Genomic DNA, 13,903 nt, shown 5'->3' with positions numbered 1-13,903 from the left:
GACTGAACTTGATATTCTTGCCTAGAGAGTCACTGAAGATCACTGAACAGGACAGTGGTGACCAGAAAAGTTACATTTCAAAGATAAATCTAGCAGCACTGTGGAGTCCGGAAGGGAGAGTGGAGAGTTAGAGGGAAGCCATGGAAGCACAGCTAGGAGCAATGGCATGGAAAGGAGGACAGTGGGCTCCACTGGGGTGGGAGTGAGGGACTAGGAAGGAAAGGGGAGAATCTAGGTAATAAGTGTGAAGACACCATGGGGCTTCCAGGTAGAGCTGGAGAAGTATTCCTGCATATCATGGCTACAGTAGGCTGAGAGTTACGAAGAGGGCACAGGTTGAATTTAGGGAGGGTGGTAATCCCTGAGGGAAGGTAAAATTTCTTCGAATGCAGTCAATGGGCCATTTTCATGGCATTACCCAGGGTGCCTGCTGAAGCTGTAAAGCCACAGGCTGTATTTCAGAGTGACTGAATAAATACCTTAAGCATTTCCAGGGAGGTGCCTGAGAATGCCCAGGAAATCTGCATTTTTAACAAGATCCACCCTTTCTTCCCTATGAGTCTAAAGTTCTAGCATGCCCTATTGAGAAAGAGAAGAGTGTCAAGGACTGGCTTTTAGATAAAACAAAGCAGGAAAGGCATGAAGACCATCTTCTAAGCATGAGGGAAATCTCAGAAAATAGGAATAATAAGGTCAATAGTTAAGCTGTGGTCGCTGAGAAAAAGCCTCTGAATCTGACAATAAGGTCATTGACAATTTTCCTAGGCTACTTCCACATGGTGGAGTGGAAACCAGCTTTGCAAACTGAGCCGTGGAGAGGGGAAGGAAGGGTGAGTGTCAGCAATGAACAGAGATGATTCTTAGGGGGAATCATGCCATTTATTTTATTGTAATTTAGAGGATCCAAAGTATGTGAGGAAGAATAATGATAGGGATGGGGTAGGGAGAGATCATGAAGAAATGGAGGTTACCCAGTTGTGGCTGTTTGTAGTGAAGAGAAAGGATAGGCTCAGGGACAAAGGAGAAAAGGATGGGTGAGAACAAGGGATGTGGATGGAGAGGTGAAAGTGAGAAGGGACTCCCTAGAGAGATGTAGGGAGGCTGGCTGGATTGTGAGATATGGGAGGTGTTCTGAAGGCCCAGTTATGTCCCATGGTGAGTGGAGGGGCAGGAAGTGCCTGGCTGGGTGGGTGAATCATACTTTTTAATCCATTCTACCACTCTGTATCTTTTAAATGGAAAGTTGAATCCCTTTACATTCAAAGTTATTACTGTGAAGATAGTACTTGAACAAACGATCTTATCCTTTCTTTTTTATTTGTTAGATCTATTTTCCCCTTTCTTTATAGTCTTTAAGTTACCCTTACTAATGCTCTTCAATTCTGTGCCCTTCTCCAGACCTCTTTCTCCTTTTTCAGTCAAATGAACTCCCTTTAGTATTTCTAGCAGGGCAGATCTCTTATTAACAAATTCTCTCAGCATTTGTTTGTCCATGAAGATTGTAAACTCTCCTTCATTTTTGAAGGACAGCTTTGCTGGATACAGAATTCTTGGCTGATAGTTTTCTCTTTCAGAATCTTATATATGTGCAACTACTGCGTTCTCACGTCCATGGTGGCCATTGAGTTGTCAGCACTTAGTCTTACATAGCTTTCCTTGTATGTGATGAATTACGTTTCCCTTGTTTTCAGGAATTTCTACTTCTCTTCAGTATTTGAGAATCTAATTAGTATGCATCTTGGTGTGAATCTCCTTGTCTGGAAAGGTTTCACAGAGAGGCTGTAGGATCTGAGCAGCTGGGCAAGGGTTGCATGGCTCTCAGTGTAGTCACTGGACCAGTAGCATCAGCATCACCTAAGGACTTATCAGAAATGCAGACATTTAGGCACCATCCAAGTTCTATTTTACTCAGAAACCTTGGAGGTAGAGCTTCGTAATCTCTTTTTAACATAGACCCATAGATCAGTGGCTCATAAACATTAAAATCACCAGGAGAGCATTTTAAATTCCTGAAAACTTCAATAGAAATGTTTAAGAATGGAACTCAAACCTTCCCAGGTGATTCTAATGTCAGCCAATTTTGAGAACCATTGGTGGAGAGGAAAGAATATTAACTGAGGAAATAGATAAGCCTAAATTCCTATGCTGCTTTTTTGTCTTATCAGCTGTAATACAGAAGTAATTATACCTACCTCAGGTTACTGTGAAGATTAAATGAAATGCTGTATGTAAAGTACTTGCATTTTTAGCAATGCTCTATACTGTTATATACAACTTCAGAGCTTCATTCACCAATTACCCTGCTCATTGAAGTATTCAAAACAATTTTCTGCTGAGACTTTTGGCCCTGTGTCCTTCTCTCAGCTCACCTCTGATGGAAGATAGAATGATCTTCCATTAAGCATTCTTTTTGCAAGCCTCCTTCCTTTCTGAAAGGAACTTAACCCTGCCAGCTCCAGCTCAATTATATCTTACATAAGAAGAGCTTATATTCATTTGACCACAGAGAATATCTTGTTTCTAGGTGTTTACCAGGGGTACAATCTTGAGATCAGAACCACTCCACTCATTATCACATATTCTATTGAACAGGAATGTTGCTTTAAAGGCCAACGATGAATGTAAGCTACATTCATCCAAAAACATAAAAGGAAAAATTGCTTATGAACATCTAAATGTTGTGCAAGAATCTAGAGACTGGAGGTATTGTGACGGTCTCAGTTGTCCTGTAAATTGGCATCTAGTAAGGAAGAAAATAAGCAATCAAATCACACACAAACAAATGTAAAATTGCATGGTGGCAAATGCTTTGAAGGATGCATATATGACATTGCAAACCTATAACAAGATAGGACAGGGTCAGTGAGGTCAGAGAAGACTCTCCTGAGGAAGGGACTCTTAAGTTGAGATCTCAGATATGACTAGGAATTTACTGTGCGAAGGAGGAGGCGGACATTCCAGGCAAAAGGAATAGCAAGCTTAAAAAGGCCAGTGTGGCAGGGGTGTATTCTCTTTGCACTGGTGCTCTTTGCTTCTTTTCTTTTCTTCCTTCTGCTTGCACTTCATGATGGCAAGATGGCCACCACAACTATAGACATTACATTCACATTCAAAACAGGAAGAAGGGAAAAGAAGACAGCATTAGTTCTCTGTTGGAAACCAAAGTCTTTCCCAGAAGCCTCCAGCACAATCCTTGTATTTCGTTGGTCAGAATGGGATAGATGTTCATACTCTGTCAATCATTGACAAAGGGAATGGGGTTAACATGATTGGTTCAAATCAAGGGATCTCTTCCTTCTATTTCAAGGAAGAATATGAGTTTTCTGGCCAGGGATGCCATTACTGTTAGAGTGCTGTTGGGTAGGCAATCAAATGCCTTTTTCACAGAGGCTACCATGTTAGTCCAAGTGGATGATGGAAAGGAGTTGGCTTTGAGTTATATTTAGAAAGTATCTTCAGCTGGGCTCATTCATGGATTGACCAAGGGATAAGAAAGAAGGCTCTTCTTCAGGAATAAGTAGACAGATGACCAGAAAGGTATGACGGTATGAGAATAAGGTTTCTCAGCTTGGGCACGAATAACATTTTGGGGCTGGATAATTGTTTGTTGAAGGTGGCTGTCCTGTACACTGTAAGATATTTAACACATCTCTGCCTATATCCACTAGATGTCCATAGCACCTGTCCAGTAGAGATGGCCAAAATTCTCCCTTGACATTGCATAAGTTCTTAGAAGGAAAATTCCCTACTCTGTCCTCCTCATTGAGAACCTCTGCCTTAGAGAATTCTTGGTATTAAACATGACTCTGAGTGATGGAATCATAGGGGCAGGACTAGGGTAAAGCAAGTGAGGTATCTAGGATGCTGAATTTAAGGTGGCATGTGCACAACTCTGAGAGTGAGAGTGTATGCCTCCTTAAATGTTGCACCCTAATCTTCTCACTCCTCTTATCTTCATTCTGACTCTCTGGTATTAGCCTATATTTCCACAAGAATGAACAATTTATAATTGTTCTTGTTTAATGATGTCATTGAGGATATTGTTCCTAATGCTATTTAGTGCTCTGTTTATGCAAAGTCCCAGGAGTACATCTATTTAATTTTTTGTCCAAAAATAGATACATTTTTCCTAAGCAAGTGATTTGCTTTTTATCCGATGGCCACCGTGAATCGTATAAATTAGTATTTCCCATTTTGCATTGGTTATTATTCAATTTTCCCTTCTTACCACTGACTCCTATCAAACACAAATTTGTGGCTTCCCATGGCAAGTAGGAAGGATATTATTTCTAGTCTTATTCCTGACTGTATTTTATGTTTCTGCCTTTGCTTTTTTCTTTTTGTTTTTTTTTTCTGTTTTGATATGAATCATCTTATATTTTATGTGTTCTTGTAAAATACCTTAAAAATGTTTTATAACAAATATCATTAAATATCCAGCACAGGTTCTGCCCTGCAGAAGGCATTTGGAACATAGAAATTTCCCTCCTTCAATATGGAGATAAGAAATTGAGATGCTGTATGGGGCAGACCTGTATGGGTAAATGGTCAAACGCTCTGGAGGTAGAAGAGCGATGCTTGGGGTAAGAGTGGTTTCTGTGGACAGAGACAGAGACAGCGTGTAGCAAAAGATTTCAAAAGTCCATCCACTTCTACAGGAAAATAAAAAGCATCTAGTGTTTAGTTCCTCTGTTGTAGACTTTTGACTTATGTCTTTGTTGATCCAAACTCCGGGAGGTTAGAGAACTTACATAAAACCCACTGCCTACACCTGCCCCTGAAAGCACTTAGTAGTCTGCTTTCAAGTGCCTTAAGTGTCACCCTTCTTCACAATGGGCACATGTTATGACTATGGGTTGTGTTCCATTTTACGAAGACAAGACTCAAGCAGAATGACAACAAGGGAGAAGTTAAGAAGCACTTGGAAAACTGAAAGCTGTGGTTACATTAAGTGAGCGAACAATGAGCCCTGATCAGCAAAGACAGAACCCTAGTGTGTGGGGGGGGCTGTGTTCTAAATAGTCTGCCTCTTGCAATGAGACTATTGCATTTTCATCTCAATTATTAAATCTTGGCAAGAGGCTCAGCAGCCATTTACCCTCCTCCCTGATGTCAGGCTGCTCTCCCACTCTGCAATTTTGAAACCTGGTTGGCAATTGCCCCCTGAAGAGCAGTTCTAACAACGCTGCAGCAAACTTTCCCCCACTTGAAATCTTCAATTATATATGTATGGACTAATGGCAACCTACAGCCTACCATTTTCTCCCTCTCATTTTTTTTCTTTTTGCTATATCATTAGCTTCAACAAAATTAAGTTAGGGACATTTAGTCCTCTGAGAAGCCAAGGGAATAATAACAGATGGATTAGGGTAAAGGGGATAAGACAGAGGGAGGACAGCTTGACTTCTTTTTAGAAAAGTTTGAGCCACTCAAAGAGAAAGACGTGTGCATTCACACACATGCACACAGGAAGATAAAACTCAAACTTTGCAGAGAAAATTTGAGACCCTGGTGAGCTGGGGCACTAGAAACCCCTACAATGTTAATCACCTCACCATGAGGGAAATGTGTGGGACAGATTGAAATTGTGACACGTGTTGTACAGTATAATGTGTTGGAAAAAAAAACAGCAGAAAGATTATAAAATATTTTTTCCTTACCCCAAACCTACTTAAATTCTTGGTCAAATAAACAACAAAGAGTAGATTAAAATCAACAATTCCTTTTGTGGCTGGGACACTAGGGAATGTATTTTGAACGCCTCTGCAGAAACTTACTTTCTAGGCTTTGTCAGAGCCCAATAAATGTTAGGGCTCAACAGGCGCCCTTCAAAGAGCTTATTTAACTCCATCCATTCTGTTATCAGTGTTAGCTACAAATGTAAGGTCTGGTTGTATGACATTGAGGTGTGTCTTGAACACAGTAAATATAAAGTGTATGTCTACTGAATTGATTTAAAGTTTAGTGTACATATGTTTCAGAAGCAAATTTGGCAAATAAGAGAGGAAAACATTTGGGATTCATTCTCCAAAATAAAGAAATTCTAAGATTTCACAAGTGGAATTATCTTCCCAGTGAAGTATGAAGAGGCTTGAATTTTATATGATGGACAAATTTGCAGGGTTCTCCAGAGAAACAGAACTAACTGTGGGAATTGACAAGTCTGAGCTCTGTAGAACAGGCTACAAGTTGGAAACTACTATGAAAGTGAAGTTGAATTTCCCTGGAGAAGCTGGCCCACTGAAGTAAATACAGAAATTCTTTCTGACTTCTGAAATCCTCAATTCTGTCTTTTAGACCTCCAAATGATTGGATGAGGAGACTCTCCTCATTGCTGAGGGACAATCTCCTTTGTTGATTGTAGATGCAATCAACTGATTATAGATGCAAATTTATCTATGAAATATTCTCACAGTAACAATCAGGCCTGTGCTTGCTTGACCAAACAATGGAACACCATAACCTAGCCATGTTGACACAAGAAATTAACCATCACAATGGGTATAGCTTTTCAGAATTTAGAAACTTTTTTTTTGTATATCTTAGGTAATTTCTCATAACATTCCTATGAGAAAGGTCTTGTAACCCAAATGAGGTAAATACTCCTAGTGTCTTTCTAGTTCAGGGAAGACCTCCTTGCAGTTGGGTCAGGTTAGGAGATGATTCTGGCAAATGAGTTTTTAGGAAGAAAATGATGTGTTCATTCTGGTTGAGACATTGAAAAACCCGTGGGTGGTTGTCTGCTCTCTTTTCTCACATTCATTGACTAAGGAGGCCGCATGTTCCATGGGATAAAGTTACAGTACTGAAGTCTTTATCAGTCCTGATCTCTAAATACCAAAAAGAGAAAATTGCCCTAAAGGCTTATCCAGATCTAGATAGATGGGTGTCGGAATAAATTTAACTCTTGGCTTGTTACAGAGCATTTCAAGGCCTAGGGTATTAATATACCAAGTTTCATAAATAAGAAAACTGAGACTCATAGGATTTTTTTTTTAATTGTTCACGTCACATTGCTGGTAAAAAGAAAAACTGGTATATGAACCCATACCTTGCTGAAAGTGTATTGAATCCAGTTGATCCACAGGATAGGAGAGAAAAAGAATGTATTTGGTCTTTTTGGTAACAGCAGTTGGCTGTTCTCCCTCTGTTTTGGGGCAATGGCGCCCAACCCTCATGAAGGCTAGAGATGGTGCCTCTTTTCTGAAGCCCATGCCAGCCTCTTGCAGAAGCAGCTTAAGAAATTACTGTATGCTTTTTCCGCTGAATGGAGGGCCCTTTCCACAGTGTATTTTGAAGTAACTTCTGTTCCTAAGACAGATAAAGCCCCAAATCTCAATGGATTAACACAAAAGAAGTTTACTTCCTGCTTACCTAAAGTCCAATCAAGCAAGAGTTTGGGAGCTCAGCTTCATGCAGTCGTTCCTTCACTAAGGCTGATAGACACTTTACTATCCACAACACAAGACACAAGACTTCCAAGGTTACTGGGCACTGGCAAAAAGCTGGCAGCCAGGGAAAGGACAGGTGTGGAGGGCTGAGCCGGATGTCTTTATGGACCAAGTTTGGAAGCGGCATACCTCACTTCTGCTCTCATTCCCTTGACCACGTCGTTCTATCCAGCTGCAAGAGAGAAAACTGCAAAATCTCTCCCATTTGGAACAGAAAAGAGTGGAAGACACGCAGCAGATACCAGTTCACTGTAGGTTTGGATTCGTATGGGGCAGAGACTGTGGGAGCTCCTAACCTGGGGCTGCAAAAATTTCCTTGATTAGGTTCTAATTCTTCTCACCTAGAGTCACACCTCCATAGTGTCTGAACCTCTGGCGATACCATCTGAGTGGGTCTTCTTTGTCTATTATTATCTAAATCTGAAATTTCCTTGAGGGCTGTGTAGATTTTACAGTATATATATTTTCCTTTTTTGCTAGTGAGGTTTGAGGTCCTGATAGTTGCTTTTAGTTTCAAACAAAACTTTTTTTAGCCTAGCATCATGATATCTTCAGTTCAATACAAATCCCTCAAAATCTTAGGAGGATTCTGATCTATTTGCTTCCAATCAGCTCTTTGTGCAGTAACTTAACCCAAATTTATTTTCTAGGCAAATTCTCAATCTGTTTTATTTCTTTATTTTCTTGTCTCGTGCACTCTTTCTTAATATTTTATCTTGAGACACTTGGAAAAATGAGTGGACAGGTAAACAATATCATCTTTGCCACATGAAAGAGTCAGATTGCTGCACTGATAACTTTTATGAGAGCTTTGTCAGTAAGTATCTTCCTAAATTACAATTTGGGGTCCATGAGCATTTGACTTTTCTAACCTTTTGAGGTCCTGATTTCTGGTCTCTATTTCCTTTCATTTTAATTGAAAAATCAGCTAATTGTGTCCTGAGATTCTCTTTCTTATAATAGCTTCCCAATGACAATTAATAACACTATCGATTTCTGACTTTTCACAGCCATTTTCCTTGAAATTTATATGTATGTTTATTTAGTCTTTTGCTAAAAATGTATTTCTAACTAACATGTACAGCTATCTCATTGCCAATATCAGTTTCCTTGATGTCATCTACCTAAACATCCAGTCAGCACTACTTATTCTAGGTTTTTCACACAATTGTACCCCCTTCTAATAACAATCCCTCTATTTATTAGGTAGCTCTAAATGCTATAACAGACCACCCAAAATCTCAATAAGTTAATTAATGGATGTTTATTTCTCTTCTTTCATAAAGTCCAAATCGGGGTGGCATGGGGAACTAATTTCACAGTCATTCAGGGACTGAAGCTAAATGAGTCTACACCATCTTGCTTCCAGCATTGCCATGGTCACTGACATCCAACTGGCAGATAGGGCATGAAAGAATATAAAGGATTTCACTGCGGGTTTTTACAAGCCAGACTGAAAAGCAGTATACCTAATTTTGACTGCATTTTGGCAGAATCAAGGGTTTTGTAGTGTTACCGTGGCAGAAGAACAGGAATCCATGAAAGCATGGGTATATTAGTTAGGGTTCTCTAGAGAAACAGAAGCAACAGGGAACACTCACAAATATAAATTTTATAAAAGTGTCTCATGTGACTGCGGGAATATAGATCCAAAATCTGCAGGGCAGGCTGTGAAGCCGACGACTCCTATGGTGTGTCTGGACGAACTCCACAGAGAGGCTCGCCAGCCAAAGCAGGAATAGAGCCTGTCTCTTCCGAATCCTCCTTAAAAGGCTTCCCGTGGTTAAATTAAGCATCACTCATTGCAGAAGACACGCCCCTTTGGTTGATTACAAATGGAATCAGCTGTGGATGCAGCCGACGTGGTCGTGATCTAATTCTATGAAATGTCCTCGTTGCAACAGACAGGCCAGCGCTTGCCCAACCAGACAAACAGGTACCACAACTTGGCCAAGTTGACACACGAACCTGTCCATGACAATGGGTTAAAGTGAGATTATTTTAGCTGATGGAGCTCAGGTAAGAAACTGACTTCCAACTGAAGTCAGGAGGGGGCTGATGGATTGGGAGAAATGGCCGGGTTGAGGGACTGGTGATCTTGATGAGGTCTGGAAGTAGGAGTGTAAACAATAAAGTGAGAAAAACAGAAATATAGGAAGTTATGGTCAGAGAGTAATAGATTTTCAAGGTCAGATAGTTCCAGATGATAGCAAAATTCAAGTTTTGGCCAGAGAAGTGGATTGCTGAAGACTGGCCTCTAGCACTGAGACAGGGATTAGGCTAATGAGTTCTAGAGTCCAAATACTTTAGTAAGCTGTCTCACTTACTGTGTGTTGCAGAACATGTTGCTCTACCTCTCTCAACCTCACTACTCATCTATAGAATGACAAAAATGTTTTTTCCTTCATAAGACTGTATCATTAATCAGAGTTAATACGTATAAAATATTCAATACACTCTAGCCCACAGTAAATAGTCATTTATAACTGTACTTTATCCCTGCCATTCCCGGCTAGTTCTTCTGTTCTCAACGTTTTCCATCTCTGTCTACACACCTATTCCTGCTCTAACTCTAAAATCATGCATATACTCACAGTTCTTTTGAATAATATGTTATAACTTCAATCTTCCCTCCAAGTTCATCACACATACTTTAAATAGGAATTTCTGTTGTGTCATATTAAGTATCCAATTTTAGAATTAGTGGCTTCGTCTAAAGTAGTTTCATTTCACTAAAATTTCTCGAGAATAAGCATCTGTTTTTTTTGTGACAGAAAATTTTTGTCCAAATGTGACACATGTTGGATCTCTGTTACCATCACTGCATCATTTCTGAAGGTAATTTTTGTGGTTTGGAGCTTACCCCAGAAAAATGTGTTCTTAATCCAATTCATTCCTGTGGGTATGAATGCATTGTAAGTAGGACCTTTTGATGAGGTTGCTTCAGTTAAGGTGTGTCCCACCTCATTTAGGATGGGTCTTAATTCTCTTCCTGGAGTCCTTTATGAGGATGAAATTCAGACATAGGGAGAGAACGCCATGGAAGCAAGAAGCTGAAATCAGTGAATCCTGGAAGAGAAGGGAGAGACCAGGAGTCACCACCAAGTGCCTCGCCATGTGACAGAGGAGCCAGGGTCATTGGCAGCCAACCCTAGAACATGGATCTTTGGGAAGAAAACCTTGATTTGGACATTTTTGCAGCCTCAAAATTGTAAGTGAATAAATTCCCACTGTGTAAGCTAACCTATTTCATAATATTTACTTTTAGCAGCCTAGGAAAGTAAAACAGTAGTTCTAGTGCCTCTCCTCTCACCCCGCCAGAAATAGCCTGCAGATTCTACAGCCTTACTACTCAAAACATGGGCCACAGACCAGCAGCCTTGGCATCTCCTGGGATATTAGAAATGTAAACTCACAGGCTCTGCCAAAACCTACGGCATCTAAATCTATATTTTAACTAGATCTCAGGAGATTATACTGTACTACAGAAGTTACAAAAGCATTGGTCTATAGAAAAGAGACTGACCTTTCTGTCCCTTTGTTTGAAGGAAGGTTTGCCTCTTAAAATAAGGTGAGACACCAGGCAGAAACCATTTAGGATTAAACTTTCCTATCCAGAGATGTGGAACTTAAATGTATGGTCACCTAATGTTGGTAACGTGGGATTCAGAATTGAGGAAGATGAGGATGGGGGGTAGCTGGTTCCCAAAAGAACTTCTGGTTCCACCCAACAAGCTTTGGAGAATGGTTTTAACAGTCTTTCTGATTAGGTTGCCAGAGGAAATACTGCTAATTCCTTCGTTATACATTTCTCCATGCATCAGAAGGGGAGAAACAAACAAAAAAAGCAATGATAGATTGAAAATGCAGTAGGGTTAGTGTGTATGTATGTGTGTGCATGTGTGTGAGTGTATAAACTTCAAGAGGTTTGTTCCATCTAGAGGGGGTAAATAATCAGTTATTTTCTGGTACTAGTGTACCCCTTTAACAGGAGAGGATTAAGAGCAATCTGGTAGAGAGAAATGATAGTGGTTCCAGGAAGCTTTTCTTGAAAATGTACTAGTGTGGCAAGCACACCATTTTTAATCAGAGCCTATGTTCGTTTCCTGCGGCGGTGGTGGTGGGGACCGATGGAGATTATTATAGTGGAGGCTAACGTCTATCTGCCTGGAAAGCAATTTACCTACTTGCATGAGGCCCTCCTTACCAAACATCTCTGCATTTAATTTTGCAGAGATTAAATGTGATTTTCAGATAGGCAGGGTCCATCCTCAAAATAAAAAGCACACTTTTAGTGGGATTTCCTCTTATCATCTCTCTAAACAGTTTGGAACATCAATTAGACACATCAATAGTTTGTAAGATTTCTTACTCTTTCCAGCTGTTTCAAATTCGTTTGAATTTCTCCCTAGCTGTGATTAGAAGTAAAAGAAGTACAATTTAAAGCCCTGGCCAACACCAATTTATCCACGTGACCAAGGTTATCCTCACCTGTAGTAAGAGATCACATCATGTGCCTTCTCATAACATCACTTCTGGTGATGCTCTTGCCAAAAATGTATAACCTTGTTCTATTGGAGGTTTTCTTGAGAAAACAGCAAATAAACCCAGATTGACTGGTACAAAATAACTGACCAGTGCTTTTAAAAGTATGGAGCTTATGAAAGATAAGAAGAAGTTGAGGAACTGTCACAAATTGAAAGAACAACTAGAAGGAATGTGAGACACTAGATTGAACCCTGAAATAAAAAAGAACAATAGTGGAAAACAGGTGAAATTCTAGTAAGACATAGCTGAGTTAATAGCATTGTATCTGGGTTAATTTTCTAGTTTGTCCTATGGTTATATAAGATGTTAACGTTAAAGAAAGGAGAGTGCAGGATAGAGGGAGACTTTTTGTACTATTTTCATAACATTTTAAAGTCCAAAAATATTTCAGAATAAAAAGGATTTTTCTAGGCCAAAACCTAAAGGTCTTTCATGTTTGTTTTTGGAAGAAGCTAAAGAATATGAGTCCCAATCTTCAGTTAATATTGGGATGAAAACCTTAAAAAGGATAGAAAAATAGACTGAGATCCTAGGGCCAGTGGTAAGAATAGGGAAAGCCCCAAGAACTGTTCTGGGTCTGAGAAGTAGCCCACAGGTTCATTAGACAATGACTCATGAAGAACCCAAACAATAACACACACACACACACACACATATATTTATATGATATATATGAATAATATAAATATTATATATGTTTATATTGAAATTGCTCTTTTTTAGCCTTCTCTAAACATGCCTATTTTGTTTTCCTGCGTTCATGAATGAACATACTTTGCCATAAATGAAGCACTTAGTATACATTTTTTTTTTTTTGCATCGGCAGGCACCTGTAATTGAACCCGGGTCCCCAGCATGCAGGTGAGAACTCTGCCTGCTGAGCCACTATAGCCAGCCCTACACTTTTTTTGCATGTGTGCTGTATGGCAGAGTCACATTTCACTGTTTTGCTATATGAGGATCCATTATTACAGCACCATTTGTTGATTTTTTGTGTTTTGCTTATTTGTTTGTTTGTTTGGGGGGGAAGTGCATGCACCCAGAATCAAACCCGGGTCTCCTGCATGGTAGGTGAGAATCCTACCACTGAACTACCCTTGCACCCCTAGAATACACTTTTGATATTCTATAAGGCCTGTCTCAGGATGCTGCTTTCCATTTCAGGTAAATATTATATATGAATAAGCTTGCACAGTCAATCTTAGAATGCTGCCTTCACTTTGGGTATTGAATTTTAAGAAGGAATTTGACCAACCTCATTAGGTCTAAAGGAAGTTAACTCAGCTAAGGAGTGGTCTGTAAACTTTGTTGAACAGGCAACAGTGGTAGAATCTGGGTTTACTAGGATTAAAGAAGAAAAACATCAGGGAGGATTTGCTAGGCATCTTCAGATGTTTGTGGGGCTGCTGGTGAAAAAGATTAGATTGATTCCATTCATTTTTAGAGAGCAAACTAGGACCAGCTGGATTTTAGTTAGAACAGATTTCCTATCAACATAATATATTTTTAAATAACTAGCATTCACCAGTAACAGATCTGTCTAGTCTGAGAAGTAGTGAGCTCTCAGTCTTTAAAGGCAGCTAATGATGGCCAGCTGCCAGGAATTCTGTAGCTAGTCCCATCCTTGGTTGGAGGGTGGTATATGTCGAACTTATAGAGATTTCCCATCTCTGAAAGCTGACTGAGATCCAACAGATGATTGTGAGGGCCCAGTGACCAGGCAGCTAAGAAGATCAAGGAATTTTAACATGTCTGCCCCATAACCTGAACATTAATGCTTCTGTCAGGGACTCGATCACACACCATCCATGTCACTGCTTTCATATCACTCAGCTCGTTCCTCATGCTCACGTGGGATTAAGCTTGTTTAGAGGTAAAAACCAACCTTACAATTGGGATGGACC

The sequence above is a fragment of the Tamandua tetradactyla genome, chromosome 4 (assembly GCF_023851605.1).
Source record: "Tamandua tetradactyla isolate mTamTet1 chromosome 4, mTamTet1.pri, whole genome shotgun sequence".
NCBI lineage: Eukaryota > Metazoa > Chordata > Mammalia > Pilosa > Myrmecophagidae > Tamandua > Tamandua tetradactyla.
Note: the sequence above shows the minus strand (reverse complement) of the source record.